The 17931-nt window shown below is 53.0% G+C and overlaps 2 long non-coding RNA genes across 3 annotated transcripts; one reads left to right on the top strand and one right to left on the bottom strand.

The window, feature by feature from the left end:
• The first annotated feature begins 583 nt into the window (after positions 1–583).
• Positions 584–14654, top strand: LOC141570490 (uncharacterized). Its single transcript, XR_012494482.1, has 2 exons — positions 584–1376; positions 14372–14654. It is a non-coding gene; the product is annotated as an uncharacterized LOC141570490 (long non-coding RNA).
• LOC141570489 (uncharacterized) lies at positions 14651–17881 on the bottom strand. 2 transcript variants are annotated; one of them, XR_012494480.1, is made up of 2 exons: positions 17446–17881; positions 14651–17117 (listed from the first exon to the last, which is right to left on the bottom strand). It is a non-coding gene; the product is annotated as an uncharacterized LOC141570489 (long non-coding RNA). The 2 variants fall into 2 exon arrangements; XR_012494481.1 differs by having other exon boundaries at positions 14651–17060.
• Between the last annotated feature and the right edge of the window lie 50 nt (positions 17882–17931).

The raw sequence follows: 17931 nt of genomic DNA, 5'->3' as shown, positions 1-17931 counted from the left end.
CCCTGCACCTGCGACTGAGGGGACAGGCCGCCGACTCAGCCGGCGGGGAAGCAGCCTCCTTCCACTTCGCCGGCATCTCACCCGGAAGTCGCCGGCCACACTGCGCACGCGCAGTCCCCCATCCCGCGCGCTCAGGCGTCACGTGGGGTGGCGCGCGGCCCGCTCCACATAGTCCCCCCGGAAACGCGAGCTGGGGCCGCGGGTTCCGCTCGGCCGCGCTGGGTGATTGAGTTACGTGTGGACTGAGGTTCCAGTGTCGGCTCCGGGAGGACCGGACTGGGCAGTCGGCTCACTTGTGTCCTCAGGGCTGCCCGCGGGGCCGCCATCCTGCACGCTGGACGAGAATGACTGAGTGAATGAGCCACAACTCGGCGCTGACTTGCCTGTCGGACTTACCTGTCGGGCTTCCCTGTGCGCCTCCTTGCTGGGCGATGGCGACCTGAGGATAGGGACCGTGTCTTTCTTGGAGTGTCCATCAGTGCCTGGCACTGTTACTTAGTATTGGAGGCATGAACAAACCATGCTCAAGCGCCCTGCGGCCACCCAGTGTGGGCAGCGGGACCCGAAGAGCTCCCCACTGGGCTTCCGGCTGCATCTCACTGGCCAGACGCATGTCACGCCCACGGCTGTGGCAGCACCGCTAGGGGCGTGGGCACTAAGCGTGGGGGAGGGGAGGGGAACTATAAAAGAACAGAGTTAGGGCTGTGGTGGACATCTATCTCTGTGGCTGCCCAGCAGTTCTGAATGTCCTTTCTGCCTTTTCATAGTTCCCACATCATGAATCCTCTTTCCCACTTTTTTTTTCCTCCTTCAAGCCGTTGTGTCTCAGTCTAGTTGTGTAGGACACAGCTCCCTGGCCCATGCTGGTGTTATGAGCCTTGCGCTCCACTCTGCTGAGACAGTCGGTTGCCAGTCATGTCAGGTGCCAGTCGGTGGTCGCTGCTCACAGCAGCCCAGCTCCAAGGAGAGCGGTTGTTCACAGTCTTAGCTGTAGAGGGTGCAGCTCACTGGCCCATGTGGGACTCAAACCTGCGGCCTCCCAGGTGTTAGGGTGTTAGGAGCAACCAACCACCTGAGCTGGGGCCTGCCTGCCCCTCATTTTCCCACTTAGAATTCAGAAGGATGACATTGGTCTGTCTGCCCTCGCCAGTAGGGCAGGCATCCGACTTCTGGTGTGAAGGGGCTGATATACCAGGACATCTGCCGGGCAGCTGGATCTGCTCCCAGCAAAGGCAGCATACTTCTGGGCTGGAATGGTGTCAACTTCCTGCTGCTGCAGAGACAGTGGTTCCGGGCTTGGTGGGGACAGTAGATCCCTCATCCAGACCTGTCTGATTGGGGGTCTGCGCACTGTTCCCAGAAGCTTAGCCTGCTCGGTGAGTCGTCTTATAACTTCTTATAAATCCCTATCTGCTTAAACAAGCTTGAGTGGATTCTGTTGTCTGCAATTGTTATGGGCTGGATTGTGTATCCCAAACACAGTGTTGAAATCCTAAGCCCTGCTACCTATGAATGCGACCTTATTTGGAAATAGGGTCTTTACATATGTCATCAAGTTAGGATGAGGTTATTAGGGTGGGCCTTATCCCTGTACAACTGGTGTCCTCATAAGAAGAGGGGAATTTGGACACACACACACACACACACGGGAGGACGCCATGTGACAACAGAGGCAGAGGCTGAAGTGCTGCAGCCACAAGCCAAGGAATGTAGCACCTGCACCCACCACCAGCAGCTGGAGGAGGCAGCAAGATTGGAGCCTTTGTGGTACCTCAAATACATCTTAAGAAAGTATGTTCAGGCTTCTTTTATGTCAAGGGAAGGGGACATGGGAGGGGCAAGAGGTGATTGACCACCGCAGACATTGGAGTGCCAGCAAGGGTCCAAGGAAGATTGTGAAACTTCCTTGTTCTTAGTCTGTTGACTCTAGTTGATGTGAGTCTGGTCATGAGGTTCCTGCATATCTTTGATAAACAATCACGATTTTTGTACCTACTTCTCTGTCTCATTGGGAGAGGCACTTTTTGGTAAGGGCTCCTTCTGTAAAAGAAGCCAGGAGCAGAATCCCTCTAAGGACTGGCATGTCTGTGTGCAAGACTAAGCAGGAGCCATTAGCCTGGAGGCCATGGGCACAAAGCAAGCCTGTACCAGAGGGAATCGGAGAGGCCAAGCATTTCACTCTGTTGCACAAGTGGCCGTGCTTGAACCTGGATGTGTGCCCACCAGCATCGTGTCCCACCCAGGCCAGACCTGTGGACGGGGCCTGAACAAGCAGGGGAAGCACGCTCGTGCTGTTTGGGCAGGAATTCTGGGGTTTCAGGTTCCCGGAGCATGGTGGAGAAGGAAGGGAGGTCGCCTGTGAGGGGCATATTCCCCGGGTGGGAGGAGGGCCAGGGCAGGGGACGCTAATGGATGGGCCCTGGGACAGTGCCCATACTCGGGCTGAGGGCCACACTGTCCACCGCTCTCCATACCTCAGAAGTGGGTCACTGCTTCTGTGTTAGTTCTCTAGGGCTGTTGTAACAAAGTGACATAAATTGGGTGGAAATTTATTCTCTGGAAGTTCTAGAGGCCCGAAGCTCAAGGTCAGGTGTCAGTAGGGCTGACCCTTACTTTAATCACATCTGCAAAATCCCATGTATTGTGTGAGGTCCTGTATACACAGCTTCCAGGGTTCCAAGGATTAGGACATGGACCTCTTTGGGGACCATTATTCACAGTCACCATCCCTGTTGTTCAAGTCTTTAATGGGATATTAATTTCAGTTTCCTGAAGGATACACTGTGTCGTTGGGTTACAGTTTTGGAAAGGCTGGAGTGCTGCTTGGCCCTTCCTGCCCATGGCATAGTAAGAAAGATGTTTGGTCTTTGTCCCCAGTTCCGGGCACAGAGCTCCTAAAACAGTGGGAATTTCCTGAGTGTCAGGAGTGTCTTGTTATCCGTAAGGAGCCCTTTTTGATAATACCTGCCTTTATGCTAATGAGGTGACTTAGGGTGGGGTCCCTTGATAGCCTCTGTCTCCAGAAACACCACGTGAGTAGAGGGTTGGACCTCTGGGGCAGGGCTAGGGGCTGGAGATGAAGCTCCATAAAAACCCTGAACAAGATTTGATGAACTTGTTGGTTGGCAAACACATCCATGAGTCAGGAGGGTAATGCACGCCTGTTCCATGGGGACGGGAGCTCCTATGCTTGGGACCCTTCCAGACCTCACCCTGTGGTCCTCTTATCTGGCTGTTCATCAGTGTCCATTGTAAGAAATGGGTGTTTCCCTGAGCTTTGTGAGTTGCTCTAGCAAATTATTGAACCCAAGCAGGGAGCACAGGAACCCCGATCGTCACTGCATAGTCAGAAGCACAGGTGACAGCCTGCATGTGCAGGTGGCGTCTGCGATGGCACCGTCTCAGGGGACTGAGTCCTTGGTCTATGATGTCTGATGCCATCTCATGTAGACAGTTAGGTTAATATGGCACTCAGTCGGTGTTCATCTAGAATTAGGGAGTTGCTTGGTGTGGGAGAGCCAGCCCCTCCCCCCCGCCCCCAGATCTGATGTCAGGAGCGCTGGGACCCGAAATGAAGATGACACCAGTGGCCAAGTCTGTCTAATTTCAGTGCATTCAGGAACTGGGGAGACAACCTAGGACAGGTTCAAGGGACCCCTGGCCCCACTATGAGATGGACCTGGGCCCAACCCTCCACACTGACATGGCGGCACTCAGAGGCCCCAGTGGTGTCCCTTCAGAGCAAGTATGTGATAACCCCCAGAGTCCCTGACCCAATACGCAAATAGAAAAGTGAGTATTTGGGATGCCAGGTGCTGACAGGCCGAGGTGAGGCCTGGCCGGCCTGGCCTGTCCCCTGAGGAAATTTGGGCAGAGGGAGACAGGCATAGCTTGTTGGCGTGTTGGGTGCAGCAAGGCAGCGGTGTGTGGAGCTGAGGGAGGATGGGGAAGGCACACAGGCCGTGCGGCCCCCACGGAGATACTGACTTGTACTCCCAGTGAGTGGGCACCGCTGGAGGGTTTGATGCGCTAAGGGACAGGATCGAGCTTGGATTCTGATCGCATCCCCTGGCTGCTGTGTGGACGCAACAAGGTGAGGAGGAAGGAACGGCTGCAACAGCGCAAGCCAGCACCCTGCTGGTGGGAGGGCTGGGAGCCCCGGCGTGGGAGGCATCAGGGCCTCGGTTCTTGTGCTCGGGTGGCCCGGACCCTAGGAAGGTGGGTCACGGCTGTCTCTGCCGGCTCTGCAGGGCAAACCGAGCGCTTTTAAGTTCCCAAGAGACGGTTCCCCCCGAGAATGGTTTGGTCCATTTGGGAAGCTGTGAGGGCTGGGACAGCTGCACAGGGGGCGTCCGAAGTCATCCCCAGGCCACACGGTGGCCAGCTCCGCGCTGGTGCTCTGTGGCCACGAGAGCCAGCTTTGAACTGGGTGTCTTCATAGAGAGAGGCCCCTGTCCTAGCCGCTGGGCTCTTTCAGTATCCCCAGGGTGGCCTCGGGGCCACCTGGTCTGGTCCCCGCGACCAGCGCGCCACCTGGCGGTGCCGCGCCGCAATAGCGCCCCTCACGGGGCTCCCCTCTTTCCGCGCGGCGCTGAGACTTCGCGGCGTAAACCCCCGAGGTCCCCGAGGGCGGAACTGAGAGGAGATGCAGCACTTCGAACACTCCTGACGCGGATGGACTCGGTTCCCGTCAGGGGTGGAGGGCGCAGGCCCAGAGGGCAGAGACTGGGGGCGCCCCCTCTGCATCGGTTCTAGGCAAGAGGGCGGGAGAAAGCTGAGTGTCTGCGGGGGCGCGGGCATCGGGTGCGATAGAAGAAGGATGGGCGGTGTTCTCGGGGAAGTGGAAGGACGTCGCGGTGGGGGTGACTGCACGTGCTAAGACCCGTCTGCAGCTGGGAAGCTCAGGTCTACAGTGACCCGGGCTCCCGGAGACTAGAGAGGAGAGGGGTGACCGGTGATGAACTCGGGGGTCCTAGGAGAAATGGGAAGCAGGGGTTCAAGCGGCCGCTCGACCTGGTGGGGTTTGCATGCAGGAAGGGGACTTTGTGTACTGAGGGGAGAGCTGGGGGGCTGCTGCCCCGGTCCCGGCGCCCCCGCAGTGGTGAAGGCCCGCGTGGTCGACCCGGCGTGGGAGGAGGGGGCAGTGAGGCAGGGCCCAGTTCCCGGTACCGGGGTACAGGGATGGTTGGGAGGTAACAGGGAGGTGACCTCAGCTCTGGCACCGGCTTGGGGCTGTGGTGGAAACGGGAGCAGAAGAGGCCTGTTGGGGACCAGGTTGTGGGAGCGGCCGGCACACGCCTGTGTTGAAGCCGTGGGGTGGGTGCAGGCAGCGGCCAGTGAGGGACTGGAGGGGCCCAGCGGAGCGCGGGGCGGGGACCTGGAAGGGCAGCCCTGTGTCTGTGGGGCGGGGCGATGACAGGCCAGGGTCGGGTGAGGACTCAGCAGGGGCCTCTGCACGGCTGGCGTGGGGGCGGCAGCCCCGGGACAGGAGCCACGGGGCTCCACGTACCCCAGGACTGTGGGGGTTTCGCTGCCTGCGCCTGGCCCGCCCTCTGCCGCTTCTTCCTCTCCTGTGGGCCCTGAGCCCAGGCAGCTCGCGGCCAAGGCCTAGGGAGCCCCAGTGCCAGGGCTCCCCCTTCTGCTGGATTCTCTCCAAAACACTTGCTGCAGCCGCTCCCCAAAGCTGCTCCCTCTGGGGTCTCTGCAGTGGGACGTCCCCCTGCGCCTTCACGTGCCCAAGGCGCTGTGTGCGTGGCCCCAGATGCTGTCGGATCCCCTCGCAGCCCACGCGGGTGGGCGTGGCTCGGCGGCCTTCAGCGCGGGGGCAGGTGACAGCACGGATTACTGTCCCCTTCCTGTGCCCGGCAGCCGCGGGAGGGAAGCCGACTGTGGTCTGGGGTGGCGGAGAGGGTTCCAGGACCCAGGGCCTCGGTGAGTTGGGGCGGGTGGCTGGTTTGAAGGGAGAGGGCAGGCCAGGCAGGGGAGAGAGAGGCGGACACCAAGGCTTCGGTGGACGCCGAGCCGAGGGCAGGTCCTGGGAGCTGGGATGAGGTCCTGACTCACACAGTCTCCCTTCCATCGTTGTACCCGGGCCCCACCCCGTTCTTCCCCGCCCGGGCTGCTCCCAGGATAAAGTGCTCATGTGAGCTTTTCTGTTTTGTGTTGTTTCTTAAAAAAGCTTGTTTCATGTGTACGCTAAAAATCATGCTTTGTTTCTTCTTTTAACATGTTTTCATTGAGGAGTAGTGTCCAAATCTTAAGTGTACAGTTAGATAATGTTCACACATGCAGACACCCCGGTAATCACCCGTGTTCACGTGCCCCCAGGGGGCACCCTGGTGCCACTCAGTCAGGGCTGCCCCCAGGCCGCTGCTGCTCTAACCTCCACCCCACTCACCAGCTTTGCCTGTTTTGAATTTCATCTGAATGGCTCACATAGTCCATTCTCGTCTGCATCCAACTTTTTTCACTCAGTAATATGTCCATGAGATGCATGGACCTTGGGGCACGGGGCGGCCTCCTTGGGTGATGGAACCCACCCCCATCCCTGGACATGGGGTTCTAGTTTGGGGTTACTGAGAATAAAGCCACTTCCGGTTGTCCTTGTATGTTCTTTTGGTCGATTTAAGTGTGCTGTGGTCCTATTTTCCCTTGATTTTGTATTGAAGTGTAATACATATGTATTAATATAGAATCAAACACACAGATCTTTACTGCAAAGTAGTTGTAGGATGATGTTTATACGCAATGTTTGTAATTCCTCTCTTTTCATTCTCTTTTTAAAAACTTTTAAAATTAAGATATAATTCATATACCATAAAACTTACCCCTTTAAACAAGTGTGTAATGCAGCAGATTTTAGTATATTCACAACCACATCCATCACCACAGTCTAATTCTAGAACATTTCACCACCCCTAAGAGAGGCCCTGTACCCATTAGCAGTCACTCCCCATGCCTCCCTCCCGCCAGCCCCTGGTGACCACTATTCCTTCTGGAATCAAAATATGTGTCTTTTGTGTCTGGCTTCTTTCACTGAGCATGATGATTCCAGCCTCGTGTTGTGGCGTTTCAGTCTTCCTTCCTTTTCGTGGCTGGATAATATTCCACTGTATGGATAGGCCACATTAGGCTTACCCGTTCATCCATTCATGGACATTGGGAGTGGTTCTCTCTTCAACTTTATGAATAGCTGCAAACATTCGGGTACAAGTTTTGTGTGGACGTATGTTTTCATTTCTCTTGGTTGTATATCCAGAAGCAGAATTGCCGGGTCATACCGTAACTCTGTTGAACTTTTTGAGGAACTGCCAGACTGTTTTCCAAATGCCTGCACCATTTTCCATTCCCAGCAGTACTGCACTAGGGTTCCACTGTCCACATCCTCGCCAGCACTGGTTACTGGGGCTCCTTTTGATTTGATCCTAGCCATCCTGTGGGTGTGAAATGACATCTTATTGTAGCTTTAATTTGCATTTCCCTACTGACTAATAATATTGAGTGTCTTATCCTGTGCTTATTGGTCATTTATGCATCTTCTTCAGAGAAATGTCTATTCAAATCCTTTGCCTGTGTTTTAATTAGGTGATTTGTCTTTATTATTATTGTGCTATAAGAGTTCTTTATGTAGCCTGGTTATTAGGCTCTTATCAGATACAAGGTTTCAAATAATTTCTCCCACTTTGTGGATTGTCTTTCCACTTTCTTGATAGTGTCCTTCAAATCACAAAAATTTTTAATTTTTGGAAGTCAAATTTATCTGTTTTTCCTTTTGTTGTTTGTGCTTTGGGTGTCATGTTTAAGAAAACACTGGCAAATCCAAAGTCAGATACTACTTCTGTGTTTTCTTCTTAGAGCTTTGTAGCTCTAGCCCTGACATTTAGGTGTTTGATCCATTTTGAGTTAATTTTTGTACATGGTGTGAGGTTTGGTCCAATGTCATTCTTTTGAGTGTAGCAATCCAATCGTCCCAGCACCATTTGTTGAAAAGACTATTCTTCCCCCCGTTGAATTGTCTTGCCACTCTTGTTGAAAATCAATTGCACATAAATGTGAGGGCTGATTTCTGGACGTTTGGTTCTGTTCTGTTTATCCATGTTACATTACGTCAGTAGCATACTGTCTTGATTACTGTAGACTTGCATAAATTTTGAAATTAGGCAGTGCGAGTTCTCCAACTTTGTTCTTCTTTTTAAAGATTGCTTTGGTTAGTTGGGGGCTCTTGCATTTCCATGTGAATTTCAGGAAAAGTTTGTCAATTTCTCCACCAACATACGTTATTTTCCATTCTTTAAATAATGGGTACAAAGGGGTATTTCGTGGTAGTTTTGTTCAGCATCTTTTCATGTGCTTAGTGGCCATTTGTATCTTTGGAAAAATGTCTTTTGCCCATTTCTGAATTGGGTTGGTTTTTTTGTTGTTACTGAGTTGCAGGAATTGTTCATATAGTCTGAATATTAATCCCTTCTCAGATACGTGATTTTCAAACATTTTTCCCCATTCTGTGGGTGGCCTTTTCATTCTCTTGACAATGCCCTTTGATTCACCAAGTTTTCTAATTATGAGGAAGTTCAATTTATGTATTTTTTTTCTTTCGTTACCTGTGCTCCTGGTGTCATATTTGAGAAAGCATTGCCTAATCCAAGTCATGAAGATTTTATTCTAAGAGTTTGAAAGTTTTAGTTTGTAAGTTTAAGTCTTTGATCCACTTTTGTATATGATGTCAGGGAAGGGTCCAACTTCATTCTTTTGCGTGTGGGTATCCAGTTTTCCCAGCACCATTTGTAGAAAAGACTGTGCTTTCCCAGTGAATGGTCTTGGCACCTTGGTTAAAAATCATTCGACCATATCCGTGAGGGTTTATTTCTGGGCTCTGTATGCTTTTCCGTGGCTCCACACATGTGTCCTAAGCCAGCACCGCACTGGTTTAATCACCATGGCTTTGCGGTGAGTTTCAAAGTCGGGAAGTGCGAGTCCTCCAACTTCATTGTTTTTCAAGACTGTTTCGGCTGTTTGGGGTCCCTTGCGATTCCGTATGAATTTGGGGATTGATTAGCCTTTCTATTTCTGTGGGAAAAGGCCGTTGGGATTTTTGTAGAGATCGTGTTGGGTCTGTTGGCTGCTTGGGGTAGAACTGACATCTTTACGATGCTGAGTCTTCCTGTCGATGAACAAGGGTGTCCTCCCCTCACTTAGTCCCTCGTCAGTTCCTTTCCACAGTGTTCCGTGGTTGTGAGCTACAAGGCTTTCACTGACTCAGTTAGCTTTACTCCTGAATAGTTCATTCTTTTAGATACTATCATAGAATGAAACTTTCTTAATTTCCTTTTTTCTCCTGAATGATGTTCGATCTTAGTACTAAGCACTACCTAATGTTTAGATATATTTATTTGCTTACTTTCTGTCTCCTTAACTAGAATAAAACTTTCATAAGGGCTGGAGCTTTCATTTGTTGCCAGTCTTGGCTCTTAAAACAGCGTCAGGCACGTGGTCCAGTATGAAACTCTTCCCTGCATCACCGAACGAAGGAGCCGTTTGTCTGTACCACCATTCGCTTTATTTATTGTAGTTTTTTCCTCTCGTGCCACTGTAAAGAATGTTGCACCAGACAACTCTGAACATATATTTTCTGCAACAGAGGTTTTATTTTTATGGCAGAAATTCTCCATCGGGACTGATGTCCATTTGTATCTTTAATCATATTTGTGGTTGACAGACTGCTTCCCAAGGTGTGGTAATGATTCTCATTTCTACTGTCAGCATCTGAGGGTCCCTGATCCCTTTGCCCAGGCCCACTAGGCACCAGCCTGACTTCAGTGTGTGGCAGTGGACTGTGGAGCCTGTGGCAGGGGTGGGTTCAGTGGCATTTTCCTGATAGCCGGTGAACCCACGTGTTTGTCCACCATTTGTCTCTGCTCTTCTGTGGCTTGCTTACTTCGACTTTGTCCCTCTTTCGCTGGTGTTTAAAAATCTGTTTATTGTCAATTTCCAAGAGCCTTTGGTATATTATAGATATTCATGATTTGTCTGTCGCTTGCTTTACAAATACATATTTTTCCAAGTTTATCATTTTTATATTGAGTTTGTTTATGGTATCTTTTTTCATACAAAACTTAATATTTCTATCAAGTCAAGTGTATCTACCGTTCTTTTATAGTTTAGGGTCCAGCTTGAGTTAAGGCGCTCTTCTCCACCCTAGATAACATCTGTGCTGACCTAGTGTTTTCCAATTATCTTGACTTCCACAGCTCATCATTTAATCGATCTGGTCTTAACATTGACGGGCCGTGTAAGTCTATCCTCGCTGTGCCGCACCGCTCAGCAGTCACCCGCCCTTCCGCACTGAAGTTGCCCTCCTCGTCTGTCATGAATGAGGTTCTCCTGCACAGTGGTGACTATTTCTAGAACTTCGAGTCCAGCCGATGGATCTCTGCCTCTCCCTACATTGGTGGCTTGTTTCCTGGGTTGCAGTAGCTTCAGAGGTTGGCCTGGCCCCTCGGGAGGCACGTCCTTGCTCTTTTCTGTTCTCTCCTTGAGCATTTATTCCTCCACGTAAGTTTTCGGATCATTTTAACCACTGGACAGGTCTCCTGGGGTTCTAACTGGCATTGCTTTTCTTCCTTCAAAACCTATTTCCTGCCGTTCTGTACGATTCCATAGCTTCCCTCGTAGGTCCTGCGCCTGCCGTAGCTTCTTCAGTTTCTTGTGTTTCTTTGTCACTGATTTCTAGATTTTCCGTCCTGGAAGCTCATTATTGGAACAGAAGAAAGAAGATGGTGGTCCCACACCTTTCTCCTGTTGCCAGCTCACCACGTTTTGTTAACAGCCGTTGTTTCTACTGGAATCCCTTAGGTTGTCCAGTATCCAAGCATATCCTCAGAGAATGCCTTCGTGGTCCTTCTTTTCCATGTGTATGCTAGTTGTGTCACTGTGGTCTGTGTCATAAATGGGCTGGCTGTCCTCTCTTTTTGCACCGGCTGTTGTCAGCGGGGTTGGGGTCGGGCAGTACGGAATAGAGTCAACCTCAGAGCTGTCTGTTTCAGAGGCCAGCAGTGCTCTGCACCTCCCGGACGACCCCAGTGCCTGTGTTCGCCACCCGGGCTGGGTCCCTGCAGGACAGACCCTGCTCCCAGCCCTACCGTCCGTCCCAACAGCTCACCAGGGGAGATTTTGATGACCAGTCCCTGCCTGCCTGGAGCCAGGGGTCCCATGGGGCAGCCCAGGCCCCTCAGCAGAGGGCTCCCCTCCAGTGAGGGGAGAGTGGTGGCCTGGTGCTTAAAGACAGGTGATGGTGAGGCTGGAGGTAAGGGGTGGGGTCAGGTGGGTCCCTACCAGGCTCAGGTATGTACCTTGACCTTGAAGGCCAAAGAGAGCTGGTTTGTGTTTTGGGGTTTCCACTCTCTGCCAGGCAGACATAGGAGCCAGACCACAGGTCTGGGAAAAGGGATGAAGGAGGCCAGGCCTCCCCGCCATCTGCTTGCTTAGGATCCCAGGATCTGGGGGAGTAAGCTGCCGTCCTACCACATGGTCCCAAGGCAGGTGGGGAGCCCTGCCCTCAGGTAAGGGGAGCCATGGCCCCTCATTCCCCACCCCAGCATGCCCTCCCCCCGGAGCTCCCCGCCCCCACAGGTCAGGCCTGCCCAGAGCCTGGCCTGCAGCCTGCAGTGGCCAGCTCTCAGCCTGCCCTCCCCAGAGTCTGGAGACCCAGGTGCTGGGGACCCTCCACGGCTATAGGGTGCCCCGGAAGCACACCTGAGACAGGACTGGGGTGTGCACTGAGAAGGGTGGGGCGTGAGATGGGGATGGGAAGGCAGCCATGGTGGCAGCCGCAGCCCCAAATGCTGGGGAAGAGCCAGGAGCAGCGTCCCCAGGAGCAGGGGTGCAGGCATGGATTCGCAGCACCCCCAGCACTGTGCTGACGGCTGCTGTGCGAGGGTCAGCTGAGGCTCATCAGCTATGACACTTACCCACCCAGCCCTTCATTTCCATCTGCTTGTTTTTTCACAGATTCCAGGCCTCTGGTAAAATTCTCCATCTTGTCATTGTTCCTGGAATGTTTTAATCATAATTATTTAAAAATCCATGTCTAATAGCCCCAATACCTGGGTCCTCTGTGTCTGCTGCTTTTTCTCTAGTTTTTTGTTTGCTTTTGTTCCTGTCTCCTGGCATGCCTGGTAATTTCTGAGTGAATGTTGGACGTTTGTGCATGAAAACCTGCGTAGGGTGGGGACGGGTTTGTCTTCGTTTGCTGGGTGTCACATTCCGGGGCCTCCCCTGAAGGCCTGGGTGTCTCCCAGATGGCTTCCCCTGGATGCCAGACCTCCAGCTTCTTCCCACAACGTCACCAGACCCCTCAGCATCGGCCCTTTAGGCTGTTAGCTGCCACCCTCTGCTTGGCTACTTAACCTTCACCCCAAACAGCTTAGAAACGGGCAGATACCTGGAGGGGAAAAGAGACACAGAGGGTGGGTGGTAGCCCTTAACACCGACACTTGTCTCCCGGGGCCTGTGAGAATGCGGAAAGCTCCGAGCTGCATGTCCCACCTGGCCCCTAAGCCCAGCACCATCCACAAATTAGCAGGTGTCCCCATGAGGAAAGCAGCTGAAAATGCCGGGCTCATGTCAGTGTGACCCTCTGGCAGTGTGCTGACCCCTGGAGTCCTGGCTGCCTCGGTTGCTCGCAGATACCTTCAAACAGCTGTTTTTAAGTCTACATTTTAGAGTTGCTTTTGCTGCAAGGTTTTGTCTGATATTTGCTTTTGTCACATCCAGGAGCAGGAGTTTTTGCTTTGTGTTGAGAGTTTACTGCTTGGTACATGGAGTTTCATAATTATGATTGAAAATTAAATGGTTTAATAAATATAACCGGTGCTATAGGTTTGCTTGGTAGACATTAAAAATAATCTACTGGATGAGTTAATTGGTGTAAGAAATTATTAAAATTATATGTGTGTCTTTGCATGCTTTAAATTTTATAACAGAATAGTGAGAGACATCAGGTTGCATTTCTTTCAGTAAGAACCCTATTAAGAGAGAAAACGTATCAAGATACAGTATTTATTTTTTTCTTCTGTTCCTAAAATTGGAGCTGAGAGAGCCAGAACCTTAATTAAGCTTGTCCGGTTCCCTTGGTGTCCGGGTGAGAGTCTTACCACTCCAGAGTCCCCTTCCAGAATAGTCTGAACCCCCAGGGAAACAGCATGCTAGCTGCACATCTGTCTTGTCCTGACACCTGGCAGTGGGTTTGCCGGGCCCTGCCTGCCTCCAGCGGCTGCCGTCCTTGCCTTTACGTGGGAGAATCCTGGTTTCTGCCTTGTTTGATTTGGGCCCTGTGAGACCATAAGGCCTTGCTGTGTTTTGTTTAACATGGTACTTCCCTATTCGAGCCACAGAACCAGGAGAAACAAGTCTGGGCAGCGTATGTGTTTGGTGTGCCGTGAACACCGAAGTGCCCCGTGACATGTGGGAACTGTAAGGTGAGATCCCTGACTTGGAGCAACCAGCAGGCACGGCTGGCGGTGCCCCCGGATGGGACAGAGCAGACGCCAGGACTCGAAGGCAGTTTGTGCATCATAATGTATATAAATGCTGTTGAAACACTTTAAAAACTGTTGGCTTTTATTAAAATTTTCAAATGTACAAAGAGCACATGTGCATGAGTTAAACTACACACAGAGAACTAAGGTAGAGTGTTGAAAAATGTAAAATAAATCTGAGACGTGAATCAAAATAAAAAGGCACTTGGCTGAATAAAAGTGCTATTTCGACACATCAAGACGTCTTGGATTGGGGCTGGAGAGACCCTTCTGTCACGAGCTCGTGCTCACGGACGATAGAAAGGGCAGCACATCATCCCAGCGGCCTGTGTGTGGGTGGGACAATGAATCTGTGCTTGATCAGCCATCCAACAAAGCCACCTGTGGTGTCACTGCTTCAGCATCCAATGGGGAGACCCCGTCTCCAGCCATTGTCTTCCTACAACGAACCTCACATTTAACCAGAGCTGTGCCCACAGGTCTAGGGGTGGCTTTGCACCGCCCTGTTCTGATGCATGAGGAGAATCCAAGTGACCGGCAGGGAGGCAACCAGGCTGTACAGGTGCCACCCTCTCTCGAGTGTCCTGACTTGTCAGGGGCACTTTCTTCTGTCCCCTCCTGAGCTAACCCTCGGGGACCAGTCCGGGTAGAGATGGTGGAGCAACACCTGGGGAGAAGGGCTTTGAGAAGGTCACTTGCTAGTAGGACGGCAGTGGTCACCCGTCACCAGTGCTACCACCCACCAGTGGCAGTTTGCACACAGAGAATACAAGGGTGAACGCCAGTAAGTCTTCTTGATTGACGTCGTCGTGTCTTTCTTTGTTGCCCCTTCATAGGATGTGCTCCTGGCCGAGAGCTGTGAGGGCTGATGGCATGGACGTCGCAAGCAGACCCTCTAGAGCTTGGCCCCAGCCAGTGTCCTCCAGGTCTTCCAGCTCATGGGCCACCGTGGAGGATGGCTGACGGAGCTGTTTCCCAACGTCATCCCGAAGAGAAGACACCTCACTGGGGGTCCCCAGGCGGTCCCCAGGAACAAAGGCTCAGTGCTCAGTGGGCACGGCTGAGGGGGGTAGGGCTAACACATTTTTATCTAAAAAATACATATATCACTGAAGTTGATTTTTCTTTCGTAGAAACGTTTATTACCAATATTCCAAGACACAGTGTGGAGGTAGCTGACATGAACACACTAGTGACACTGATGCTGCCACAGAGCTGCGACCAACAGAACATTCAACACGAAGCAGCTTACGTGACAGTGAGGGCTGTTTGCTTGTTTGACTTCATAAGAGTAAGGTGTTCACTGGTGCAGGTCGAGTCCGCAATGGCAGGGTCTGGACTGGCCTCTCAGCTCTGCTCCTGGTCTCCTCTCGGTCACATGATGGCTGCCGTAGCACCACGCATCACGTCCTCACCCAGCAAAGGCAGTGAGTGGAGGGCGGTTTCTGACCTCCACTCCTCCCTTAAATGGGAGGAATGGCATCTCCAGAAGCACCTCTCCCACCCGCCTCCCACAGCAGACTTCCCCTCACATCTCCTTCCAAAAACTGGGTCCGCACACCCTCTCCAAGGTCAAGAGCTCTCCACCAATGGCTGAAGGAACCTGGTTCTAGTGGAAGGGTCAGAGGGAGAGGCGTTGGGGAAGGTGGCCCTCGGTGCTTGTGTGGTGGAGAGCTGAGGCACAAGTGGCAAGAACATTCCATGTTCTCTGAGGAAGGACCATGGGGGCTAGAGGAGGTGGCCCCAAAGTCCTTCACCGCCTTGTCCATCACGGGAGCTGCAGGGTCATGGGTAGGGGAGGACGGCAATCACAAGCCTGGACCCCGAGCAGAGGCGCTCTGCATTCTAGCCTGAGGGGCAACAGAAGAGGACCAGGGCTTCCTGACTGGTGCTCTTCGTCACCACCGTCCCACAGCACAGGGCAGTCCTGCCAGCCACAGCCAGGAGCAGTGCAGGCATGGGGGTGGCACTGCGGACTTGAATGCAGGCGAGGGGCAATGGGGGCATGAGTGTGGAAAGGGTGTGGTTATTGCCCTCCCTACCTCGTGTTCCCCGTGTAGGGAGGGCTCTGCAACACCGTACCCTTCAGGAGGGATGGGGGACACAGCCTCACAGCCCACATTCCGCACCAAGAGCCCAGGCCCCCTCCTGCCTCTCCCCCGAAGAATACAGCCAATTTTGTAATCATTAATACAGCTTCTGGTTTAACCAACTCAGGCAGAACCAAGGGCAAACAGGAAACAAGGTCCAGTGGCCATGTGCAGAGGCCACCACGGTGACTGACTGTGCAGAGGGGCGTGGGGGCTGTGGGCTCGCTTAGTGGCAAGATGGTTCTGTGCCAGCCCAGGGAGCTGTTGTGCCATGTCCAGCTCCCGTCGCTGGTGCCTTTGGATGGACATGCTTTCTGGCTGCTTCTAGCTTCACTGTTAGGAGCAAAGCGGTGATGAAAAGCACACGTATGCAGAATGCATACACGCGAACGTTCCCACAGGACGGAACCCGTGAGGTGGAAGGCTGGCCGGACGAGTGCCTTTGGAAAGCTGACGGGCACCGTCTCCGCACCCAGAACCTGACTTACTCTGGCAAGTAACGGGGTGACTGTCTTCCCCATCCTCCCATCCCTTTTCAAAACTTCCAATGTTTGCCAGTCTTGTAGGTGGGCACTCTGATCTCAGGGGGCACGCACCCGCATTTCTCTGATTACAGGTGCATCTGTGTCCATGTTTCTTATCCATCCATCCATCCCTCCATCCCGCCAGCACTGGACACTGCGCTGCTGCCACCTTGTGGCTGTTGTGAGTGAGTCGGCTATGAACACGGGGGCAGAAATACCTGTTCGTCCTTGCTTTCAATGGGGGGGGGGGGGAAATTCCACCCTGCAGTGAGATTGCTGGGCCATAAAACATCGTTCTGTTTTTAAGTTTTTGAGGACGCTCCATACTCTTAGTGGCTGTACCATTTACATTGCCACCAGCTGCGCATGAGGTTCCAATTTTTCCACATCCTTGTCAACACTAGCATTTTCCATTTTTTCTCCCCCCCGCCCCCCCCCCCGTTCTGTCTCCACCTGCCCCAACTCTGTTTCAAGCCATTGTTTCTCAGTCTAGTTGTGTAGGACACAGCTCCCTGGCCCATCACGCTGGTGTTATGAGCCTTGCGGACCCCCCCCCCCCAGGCAGTCTGTCGCCAGTCGTCCGCCGGCCACCAGCTGCTCATGGCGGCACACCAGAGCCCGCAGCAGCTCAGGGCAGCCCAGCTCTAGGGAGAGCTGTTGTTCACAATCTAGCTGTAGAGAGCGCAGCTCACTGGCCCATGTGGGAATCGAACTGGTGACCTCGGCGTTAGGAGCAGGGCGCTCCAACCACCTGAACCACTGGGCCAGCTCTCCATTTTTTCTTGATGGCAGCCATTCCAGTGGGTGTGAAGTGGTCTCAATGTAGTTTTGGTTTGCATCTCCCTGATGGCTAAGGATGGTGAGCATCATTCCATGTCCTTGTTGGCCATCTGTGTATCTTCTTTGGAGACCTGTCCATTCAAGTCCTTTCAGCCTATTCATTCCTGCACTTTTATTTTCCTCATGGACTTTACAAATGGATTGCATAGTTATAAAGACAAAGTGTAGATTCTTTATTGGATTGCAGTCAATGTATAGATCAGTTTTGGGGGACTGTGGCCTCACCCCTTTCCGACTCCCCTGCAGGCTCCTGGCTCTACCTCCTTCTTTTTACCCCCCTCCCTATGGCTCCAAGTGCCACCCACACCTGATGACGCCTAAAACTGCCCCCCCCCCCAGCTCTGTGCTGAACTCCCAAATGCTACTGGCCAGCTCACCGGAGTGTCTTCAGGTCTCCCCATTCCCGTGTCAAACTCTCAACTGACCCCTGCACACCTGCTCTCCTGGCCTGCTCACCTGTTTCCCATTGACAGCACGGGGTCCAGGTGACCACTGGCCATCTTCCTTGCCTCCTCCCTTCCCAAATGGTGGCGGAAGTCTGGGTCCTGGAAGGTGAAAGATGCTGAGAGAGAGAAGGACTTTTTTAAGGGCCACTCACCAAGGGGCTGGAGAAGCCAGCAGGTGCTGAATCAGGCCCTGAGAAGGTGGGGCCTGGGGCCTCAGGGAGAACAGGTCTGCGCCCAGCAGGGAGGGAGCTGGGGAAATTCCCCAACCTCTGGGCTGGAGGCCAACTTACCCGGGAGCCAGTGGGAGTGGGGGGTGGGGCACGGGGCCACTGATGCCACCCCCAAGGTGTGGGGCCAAACCAAGAATACTGAGCCCAACTTCCTCCCTCCCACAGGGCCCCTCTTCTAGCCCAGGGCCTCTGGTTGGACATCTGACCATCCCCCTTCCCCCAAGACCAGTTCTCCCATCCACACGTTCCGGCCCCGGGAGCTCTCT

Source organism: Rhinolophus sinicus, linkage group LG03 (genome assembly GCF_036562045.2).
Source record: "Rhinolophus sinicus isolate RSC01 linkage group LG03, ASM3656204v1, whole genome shotgun sequence".
NCBI lineage: Eukaryota > Metazoa > Chordata > Mammalia > Chiroptera > Rhinolophidae > Rhinolophus > Rhinolophus sinicus.
This window is presented reverse-complemented; position numbering and strand designations above follow the sequence as displayed.